The sequence below is a fragment of the Argiope bruennichi genome, chromosome 10 (genome assembly GCF_947563725.1).
Source record: "Argiope bruennichi chromosome 10, qqArgBrue1.1, whole genome shotgun sequence".
NCBI classification, from domain to species: Eukaryota; Metazoa; Arthropoda; class Arachnida; order Araneae; family Araneidae; genus Argiope; species Argiope bruennichi.
In genome coordinates this window covers 72339675-72350207 of record NC_079160.1, presented here as the reverse complement: position 1 = coordinate 72350207, position 10533 = coordinate 72339675, and the positions used below count along the sequence as shown (strand labels likewise).

Genomic DNA, 10533 nt, shown 5'->3' with positions numbered 1-10533 from the left:
AGATCCATAAATCATTCGCTACAAATTTAATTATTTTTCATATTTATTACATTTGTGTTAACAAGGATAGTAGAACAGCTTATGGGAAACAAAAATTTATTCAGTTTCGGATTTCAAGAAATTTTTTCCGCTAACCATGCGCATGCGCATTCTTCCATTCAACTCTCTCTCTCTGTCTGCTCGTGCCATGGAGAGGCAAAATATTTTACTACGCCACAGCTGTGAACATATACCTCCTCTGTGGTTCGCACGCGCGCTCTGAGAAAGGGGGCAAAAGCGATCGATATTCAGTGATTGATTTTTGTACCATTGAAAAACGCACATCTACACAGTTAAAGTCGCGGCAAGAAGGAGGGTGGACCAAAACGTTATGAGGAGGAAATCGGCAAGAAAAAGGCAAAGTTAGGAATGGTGAGTACGACTCCTGTGTATGTTTTTATCGTGTTTGTCGAAGAGGTGCTTAGAATAGACGGGAGGATTTTAAAACTCCGTCGTTAAAGCAATTCTCCGTTCGTCCTAGTTGAAAGCGAAAGCTCTTTTTAGCTTTCACTGATTTTTAGTATACTCTCTAAGCCTAAATACACTGAGCATTGGAGGATTGGGTTTATTTACAAATGCTGCGTCGGATATCTCGTTTTGTAAACATTGCTTTGGGGTATTAGTGCACTTTGATTTTTGATGGTTGATGGGTGTATCGCTTTGACAGTTAACCTCCGATTTGGTTTCCGTTTTACGAATTACCTAGTACCCCTGGTATGTACTGGCTATTAGAATGATGAACACGCCCGATATATACTAATGCATAGGAATTGCAGATGATACGTTTATGTTATCGCGATTCATTGGTTGTAGAAATCAGTATCTAGATTTGTTTACATGTTGGATAACTTCTGCAAACAATGCTATGTTCTTGATTTACAATCATCCAGTGCCATCAGATTTGAATCGGATTTCTGTAGAAGTTTTTTTTCCGGAATTCTTAATTGCCTATCAAACAATTTCCGGCGTTTATTCTATGCGGTGTCCTTCAAACTTTGTCTTATTTTTTTTGTATTTTGGTTCGGTTACGTTAATCAGAAACTGGATTTATTCACTGAATTTTATGAAAAATTTATGAATAGAATTAACTGTCAGTCTTTAGATATATATTGTAACGGCTAATATTTTTCATATACCGCTACTGTTTTAATAGCGTATTAATTTTTCTTAATATAATATGAATTATGCATAAAAGTTTCTTAACAATAAAGGGGAAAAGAGAAAAAAATCTTATGTTAATGAAATGAAAACTATGAAGTTTGCTAATATATTAAAATAAGATAATAATCCCCAAATAATTATCAATTCTTCTTGTGTAAACACAGTCATTTATTCTGAATTTTAATTATATGTTCCATGGATTTGTCTAAGTAATACACTTCATATGGTACAAAAGATAATGAAATGATAATAATTATTCTGTTTATACATGCATGAAAATGAACACAAATGTATAATATATTTTCTGTTTTTAGTATAGCAATATAAATTCAGCAAGAACATATATTAGTTTTTTTTTCTTGTTTTGTACAAATAAAGATCCTGTAATTTAAGATTTTATTTTTTGTGATTGACAGAAAGAAAAGGTTTTACTTTTGAGATCATTTTAATTTTTTAATAACAATTTAAAATCTAAAGAAATATATTTACTTATTGTCTAATTGTTTGAAACATTTTATTTTCCACTTATTCCCAACTAAAAACTACATACAGTTACATCAGTAGTTAACTATGAAGTATTTATGCTTCTGTACTGTTGAAGATGTTTTATTTCTGAATATGCCTGTAATTATTACTTTTGCAACAAAAAATTCTTGTATGTAATTGTTTATTAGGGAAAGAAAATATAATGCTTTTCTAATTGATTTGTACAATAAATTTTATTCATGCTACAATATAATAATCTGGATATTTAAAAAAAATAGGAGATAATTATTCATTGTGAATTTATAAAATAAATTCTAACATCTTAAGGAGGCTTTTAAGTGACAATATTATTATTAGATATTTTAAATCATTGTCTAGCTATAATTCATTTACCTTACATGTAGAAATATAAGAAAATTATAAATAGCATTCTTCTTAAAGTTACGGTATGTTATATGTAACATGAATAGTTTTCTGCTTTTTCAACTTGGCTTTTTACATACTCTCATTGTAAGAAAAATGTATGATAAAAAAAATTTTAGTTGCTAAAATTTTTTCTAGAAGTGTTGATTTAGATTGAAATAACTTCTGTTTTTCTAATTAATGATTAATTAGCACTTCCTGTTTATTAAAATTCTAAATATTTATTTCAATCTATTTTATACTTGATTCTTCAGTTAGTAACTTGAAATAGAACAATTCTGTAACAAGTTTATTAATTCTATTTGTTAACATCAAACATATAATTCTTAATGCTGAAAAATCAGATTTTATTTTAGATAAATTTGAAAATAATTGTTATTATTTACATTTCATAAATATTTTAATATTCATGAAAACCATTTTACAGAATTATAATTTTCAATATTTTTTTCATCATGTAAACCATTTTTTAATGATTTAATATTTTTTATGCTTACCAATGAATTTTTTTAACTGACATATTTAATTGTACTTTAATGGATTTTGATATTGAAGTCATTTATGTATATGCTTTTAATTTACATTTCTTATTTTCTGATACATTTATTATTTTCTAAAGCAAAGATTTTTTTTATGATTCAATAATATATATAAATTGTTAATTGTCAATTTTGTCATTAATAAATATAACTTTCATTACAAGCATTAAAAATTTTAAAGTTTGTTAAAAGTTTTTTTTTTTTTTTTGCAAATTTTCTTTATATATGATTATTTTAAATTATTTTTATTAATAATAAGAGCTTTATTATTTCATGTTTATAAAAAAATGAGCAAATTATCACTATTAATTTAATTCTTTTGTTTCTTAAAAAATGGTAGAATTAAAAGATTTATTGTATTTTAATTTTTACATTGGGATTACTTTAAAATACAAATGCAGTAATTCACGTGTTTTAAAAAGTCTGTCAATTGATTTTGAATTTTTTTAAAAAAATATATTAAATTCTTAACAAATCTAAAAATTTTAACAAATCTGAAATCTTTTTCTAAAAATGATCTCATGATAAATCAAATTGATATAAAGTTCAATTTATTAGTAACTACACTATATCTTTCCTTTGTGTCTATTCTTTTAGTGTGTTGAAAGCTCTCTTATAAATTCTTTTTTTTTTTAACTGTGCTGTATAATTTGAATTGCTGCATTTATTTCATTAACCAGAAATAAAGAAAAATATTTGCATTTTATCTTGTGATTGCCAGCAAATAAGAAATACTGGCTCTAAAGTTGTATGATTAATGATTTATTTAATTTTTCTCCTGCACTTCTGCAATTCAAGTTTGTTGACAGTTTTTGAAAATTTGTTCTCTTGCCAATTTTAGTGTTTAAAAAAAAGGGGGGGGCGGGGAGAAGAAATGTGAAGTTTTTGCTACTTTTCTTTATACCCAGTAGCTATTATGCTAATAAATTCATAATTCTCCTTAATTTATTTTTATCTTTATATATATATTTTTTATTCATAGTATTAATTTAAATTTATACTTAATGAATTCAGTTTAAGTATGTTTATGCAGAATTATATTTTTCAGAAAAGTTTTTTTCTTAAATTTTTATTTAATCATTTATAGATTTTATAGCTTCTTCATTTACCTGCATTTGATATTTCAGGGAAAACATTAGTGAAGATAAAAAATTAATTGAAAATATTTTAGTGATTTTTTTCAATTTTCTGAATAATAATTTTTTTATGGTATTTAAAATTTTAATTTATAATTGATAAATGTATCTAGATTATACAATTTTGAATGATATTTTTAAAATCAAGATTAGTTTATAAATGCTAAAAATTGAATGTTAATATATTAATGTAAACTTGTTCCATTTCAATACCTGCAAGTATTGTTTCAGATAATAATTCAAAAAAATTGTTTTCTGTAAAAAATAAAATTTATCAAAATTAGTGTTGAATTAGCAGGTCTTAAAGAATTTCTACTAACTATGTTATTTTATCTGTAAAAAATGTTCATTAAACTCCCAATATGAATAAAAAACTTTTTAATGATTGTAAATATGTATATAAATATGGAAATAATATGACAAAAAAAGTATTATTTAGTTAAAAATTGAAAAAATAATTTAGCATAACATCCTTTATATGTAAAATTTCAATGAATGGTTTTAACTCAAAGACAATTTTTAAAAAATAAATTTTACTTGTTAGATTTGAAGAAAAGTTAATATAAAAATTCACTATGAATATTTCTCTGATACCAGAATTTATGTGATAATCCTATTTCACGTTTTGGCCTATAATTTTAGAAGTTTTGGTTTGAAATAAATTTTAGTTTTAAAAATTTTGTTTTATAATTTGATGAATATTTATAAAATTGTTTCACTACAAAATTGAGAAAATTAGATAGAGAATTAGTGAAAGAATATGCACTACACATTTTATTGATAATCAGTGTAACAATATTAATTAATAGCAGGCTTTTATTTAGGATTGTATCTTTTATAGAAATCCAATCATCAGTTGAATTGATACACTTTACATTCAAAGAAAGTATAGAAAAATCTCAGTTTTACCAATCAAAACTGAAAATGATTTTTCATGGTTAATTATTGATGTTTCTTTATGCTTGCTCATCTTCCTTCCTATGTTTGCTCAAGTATGCTAATCATGCAGTGTAAATGTTTCATGTTTTGATATATTAAATATATTGTTGGAACTTAGTCTTTTTTGAGGCAAAGTTTCATTTTTGATCGTTACAGTGCTTTTTTAATTCAAAGTTCTTTAAATAGATAGATTTTTTTTTCTTTTGCTGTTATTAAATAATGAAAAAATGCAGAAAGCCTGATTCTTGATTTCTGAACTTATAAGATTGCAATTCATCATTGTTGTATGAAAATTTAATTTTAAAAATTGATTTATTAGTGCTTTTGGTCACATTTTATTTAATTTAAGAATATATCTTTTAAATGTCTAATTGAAAAAAAAATGGGAACTACAGTTTCTAATCATGCTTATACTCTTCATAATATACAATTTGTCTTATTTTAAAAAAATTTTCCCTGTTTGAAAAAACTTATTTTCACTAGGATATAACTTCAGAATATTAAGGAATAGTAATATTTAAAATTTTGGTAGAAAAACTGTAAAATAATGCTGATAAATGATAAAAAATATTATTCTTTTAGTGTATGAATTTGCTTTAATATATGAATAAATATTAAATAATATAATTATAAGTTCTATTTATATTTGTATCAGTTTGTAGGAAAGTTGCTCGAAAATTGTTTCATTAAACTCAGTATGTCTCTTTTTCTAGTAATGAATGAATGAATGATTTTCTATTATGGAATGATATCACTTATGATATTAAAAATTATTTATGTTATCTGTAATTTGCTTCAAATTATATTAGTTTTATTGATTTTTTATTAATAGATTTTCTTTTTTTTTACAGGATTGTAAGTTTTATCTTCAAGCTTTTACCTAAGTGATCAAATTGGATTGATGGGTCTTGAAAGATATCTTAGGAAATCTTATAAGGTAAATTGTTATATTAGAATTATTATTGTTTTCAAATGAATTTTTTCAAATTCTTTTTTTTTAAATCTGTTTTCAGTAATGTGAATAACTTTAATGAATATAAAAATAATTTTCATGTGATGGTTTGGACTCAAGTTTTTCGTAATAGAAAACAAAATGCATCTATGCTAAGAACAGAAAAGTAAACATCTCTTTTTCAGGTTTTTCTAGATATTAGCACAATTAATGAAATTCAGGTGTATGACTAGTACAAATTCTTATAAATTCAAACACAACTTTTTATGTATTTTTGCCCATGAATGCTTTTTATGGAAAAAAAAAAAAGTGTATATGTACTGAAATACTCTTTATGCAATCACCATGTAGTTATCACATTATGACTTATTATCAAATTAATTAAAAGACATGTTATAAATTTATATAATAAATAGGAATTGCTTGTTCTCTTGAATAATAGTCCATTAATAAAAATTTTAAAAATAAATATGTAAACTTTCTTTTTTTTATTTGTATAATGATTCAAATTAATTTTTGAAATAAACATTTGCATTCAACTTTTACATTATTATGTTATGTACTTTGCTTAACCTATTTTATAATGTATTAAAAGCATGTTGCTTTAGCTGCTTTTAAATTTCGTTTTTAATATTTATTTTTTTCTTTATTTTCCTATTAAATATATTGTTATGACTATTATATATATATAATAAATTTTTAAAAATATTTGGAGCAACCAGATATCTGATGCAATCTTCCTATATAATAATCAGTCTTATTTTAATACAGTATTGTGAAAACTATCATTTTACTTAAATTTTCAGAATAACTTTATTGAAATGTGAAGCTTTTTGGTCAAAAATCAAAATCTGTCTACTTCTAAAACTTTAAATATATATATATATTTTTTTTGTCTGTTACACTTTTAAAAAACATGCTGTAAAAGAATTTAAGTGATAATTTTATATTCTAATAATTATAATTTTTATTTTTTTAAGAAAGTAGTTTTTGATAGTATGGAGATTGAAGCCTTTTTTTCTTGAAATTAAAATTGTTTTATTTTTCTTTGATTAAAATTATAGTTTGGCTTGTTGTAAATCTACAAATATTAATTTTCTAAAATTTGAACTAAAAAATTGATGCAAATTCTTATTGTTGAGTCATATAAAGATAAGGTACTTACGTATTAACGCCACCGAAGCTACAGATTTGGCGGTTTTTGCACTAATGTGCCAATAAAGAGCAATTCTGTTGTTTGCACGCAGTTATCTTTTGGATTCCTTGTTGCCTTGTTGTTTGCTGATTTTTGACACCATTTTTTGGTGGGCAGCGCTTAAAAACCGCCAAATCTGTAACTGCAGTGGCGTTAATTCGTAAGTACCAAAGATAATTTAAATGTTTTTTTCATTTATATGAAATTTGTTTTTGTATGTTTGATATTTTAATTGGTCTTTTTTAAGTGAATTATTTCCATACGGTTTAAAAAAATACTTCCTAAAATTCCCGAACATTATAGCATTTTTCTAATACAAAATAGTTACCAATGTTAAATTGTATCTGCTTTTAAAAGAGTATTTAAAATGAGAAGATAAATATATATTTTATTTTGTACATATGTAAAAATTGTTTATATCTTAAAGTATAATTTTAATTGATATAAAATTTGTTATGAATTTTATAATAATTATACATGCAAAATATAGCAATTGTGAAAATTCGTTATTAAATCTGAAGAGAGCCCTTTTTTTCTGCCAAACTGGATTATCTAGATGAATATTTATTACTAATTTATAATTAATCATTCCTAAACTATAAATTAGATTCATCTTTGTGGCTAAAATTTATTTAACTTTATTTATTATTATCTTTTAATTTAAACTTAACTATAATGTATAGATATATAACATGCATTTCTGAATATTATATTATTCTGAATATAATTATATGTAACATACATTTTCTGAATATTATATTATTCTGAATACAGTTATATACAACATAATATTCTGAACATTTTTGTGTTATAATAGGAATTTCTCATTTGTTAGAATAAAATTGGATTAAAAAGCAAAAATTTTGAAAATATTATTTATTTAAATTTTGAGAACAGTTAAGTAGTAATTAAATTATTGCATAGTCATAAAAATTAATTATAATATAATTTCTCTGATAATACATATGTGGTAATATTTTCTTAATTCTGGGTGGTAGGAACATCTTGCATTAAATTGATGGAAAAATATTTAGCTACAAAAATACAGGAGTGAATAACGTTAAAGTAATTAACTAAATTGAAACAACAATAATGTTTTTGAAACATGAACTTGAAACATTATCTTTGTTCATGTTCTAAATATGCTGATGTTGAAATTCTTATCTTTGAATTCATTTTCTCAAATTTGTAGGCATTTTTGTCAAAGTTATGAATGTTTATTTTTTTAAACCTCGTTTCAATGTATGTTTTCATCCATAGAGTATGGAAGAAAGCAGCATTGATTACCAAAAATATCCAAACAATGACATTGTTTCATTAGATATATTGCTGTTAGTTTCATTCTATTAAATGCTCTCCAATAATCCGTTTAACAACCCATAGTAGTTTACGTATACAGCTTAATCCATTGAAGAAAGCAGGGCTACTCTCTTTTGACATGACAGTATGTACAAATTTTGCTCTAATTTTTGCTGTTCAAATAGGTGTCCCATGAAGCAAATACCAATTTTAATTTATTCTGATTTATATATTTTGTTTGTTGAATGTTGCCATTTATCAAAATGAACATCTTCTCTGAAAAATCTTGGAAAAGTATCATCAGGTTATGCTGGTATTTAAAAAAAAAAATGTCATGTTAATCCTGACAATTGTTTTTCTGTAAGAATTCTACCATTTTCAAAAAATTATTGTGGGAAAAAAAAAAAAAAAAAGATTTTTAAAGTTGACAGCATAAACTGCACCTGCAAATTTCAAATTATATATTATTTATTAAATTATGATAGTGACATTTTTTTAAACATTTGTCACTTCTGGTGATCAGCTGGTTCACAGAAATATTAGTTATCTATAATTTCAATTAAATTGATTTGATATAATTTCATGCCCATGATACCATGAAATTGTCAGATATTCAAGATGTGATACTTTTCTTGTCTTGCATATGCTGTACCCATCATGTAAATGAAATTGTAATCCCATGACATCAATACATTATTAAAAATGTAAATATATAGTTCATCTCTCTTACAAATTTTTCAGTATTATAATTTCACTCGTTTACCCATTTCGTAAACTATACAGACATTAAATAAAATCTTTATTCTTTAACTTTCAGCAAGGAGCAGAAAATTATAGGATCAAATAATTGAGAAAACAATAAGAATAGTTTGAACTTCCAGGCAGCAATCTAATCTATTGTTGGAAACTAGAGAAGAAAAAAATATTTTTGAAAATTGGCTAATCTTTAGTAAAAATTCATGACTATGAAATTAGCATAATTAATAGGACAACTTTTTAAATTTTGAAATGGTGTAAAATTAATTTTTTTTTCTGTAATATTTTCAACAGTTATCGTGGAAAAATACCAAAATTCATCATAATTTTTAATCAATAAAACTTAAAAAAAATTGTGTAGAGATACACATTCCTACCGTCCAGTATATATATATATATATATATATATATATATACTGGACATATATTATTATATATAAACATTATATATATATATATATATATATATATAATGTTTCACAACTGTATATATGTTTTGTAGCCAAATTTTGTAGGTGTTGGCCAAATCTATTGCCAATGCATTGAACTCGCACACACACATTCATCTTTATTGTTAGAGCTCTTGCCATTAAATATCCCTTTGGATAATTTTACAATTTTTTAAATTTTTAGTTTTGGAATGTTTTTTTTTTTTTTTTCATTTTGTATTAAAAAATATTATTACATGTAAATATTATTACATCAATAAATTGCTTTTTAAGGAATCAGAGTTTTGAATATTGTTTTTTATTTTATAAATTAATTTATACATTCATTAAATTTATTAGGCTGAAAGGCCACAAACTTGCATTCAGCAAATCTACTGTAGTCACCCGAGATGCTGGATATATATAGTACCTCTTTTATTAAGTACATTTGATTTAATACTCGCGTGCATATGCTTTGTTCCTAAGACATGCATAAGTTTGGGAGATAAGGTAGTTTTTTGAGAACTCTCAAAAGATGTTCAACCATTCATTTTGTTCCCTTAAGAACACTGTTTGTAATTACAGTTTGTGAGAGGGTTAGAGAATTTTTTAAAAAATTTCTTTGAAAGAGACATTTCCATATTCTGAGGAATCTGAACTCAAATGATCTTATGAATACCTAAATATCATAATACTTCTAATGTATATTCTACTTAATAAAATAAATACAGACGCATAGCATTTAAATCCTTACTTATTTACTAGTGACCAGAATTCAGCCCATAAATCAGTTCGGAAGAATAAAGTTAATTCAGAACTGGTCTGAATATTGTTGCATCCCAGAATTTAAATTATTTAGTAGAAGGTACATAAGAATACAATATTTTTGTGTAATAAATACACTGGAGTTTTAAAAAAAAAATATTAAAAATTGTCTTTAATATATTTTTATTACTTGCACCTGATGAAACTCAAGTTCATGGTAATTCTGGATTTAAGACTTGAAATGTCCTTATTAATACTTGCTTTATTTTTCTGTCATATAAAAAAGATGAAGGAAAATAATCATCAACCTGATATATTCCTTTAAAAATTTGTTTTAAAAATGTCTCAATTCCAGTAGACAAAACAAAAATATATATCATTCTTTATATATTTTTATGCTTTAGATTTTTTTTTT

The 10533-nt window shown here is 24.1% G+C and overlaps 1 protein-coding gene across 4 annotated transcripts in view; it reads left to right on the top strand.

Annotated features, from left to right (window-relative positions):
* The first annotated feature begins 209 nt into the window (after positions 1-209).
* Positions 210-10533, top strand: part of LOC129989368 (nuclear factor 1 X-type-like) — an 81981-nt gene continuing 71657 nt past the window's right edge. For all 4 annotated transcript variants that reach the window (XM_056097865.1, XM_056097866.1, XM_056097863.1 and 1 more), the window contains exons 1-2: positions 210-411; positions 5575-5660. The gene's annotated coding sequence lies outside the window, so the exon portion shown is untranslated. The remainder of the gene's footprint in view (positions 412-5574; positions 5661-10533) is intronic.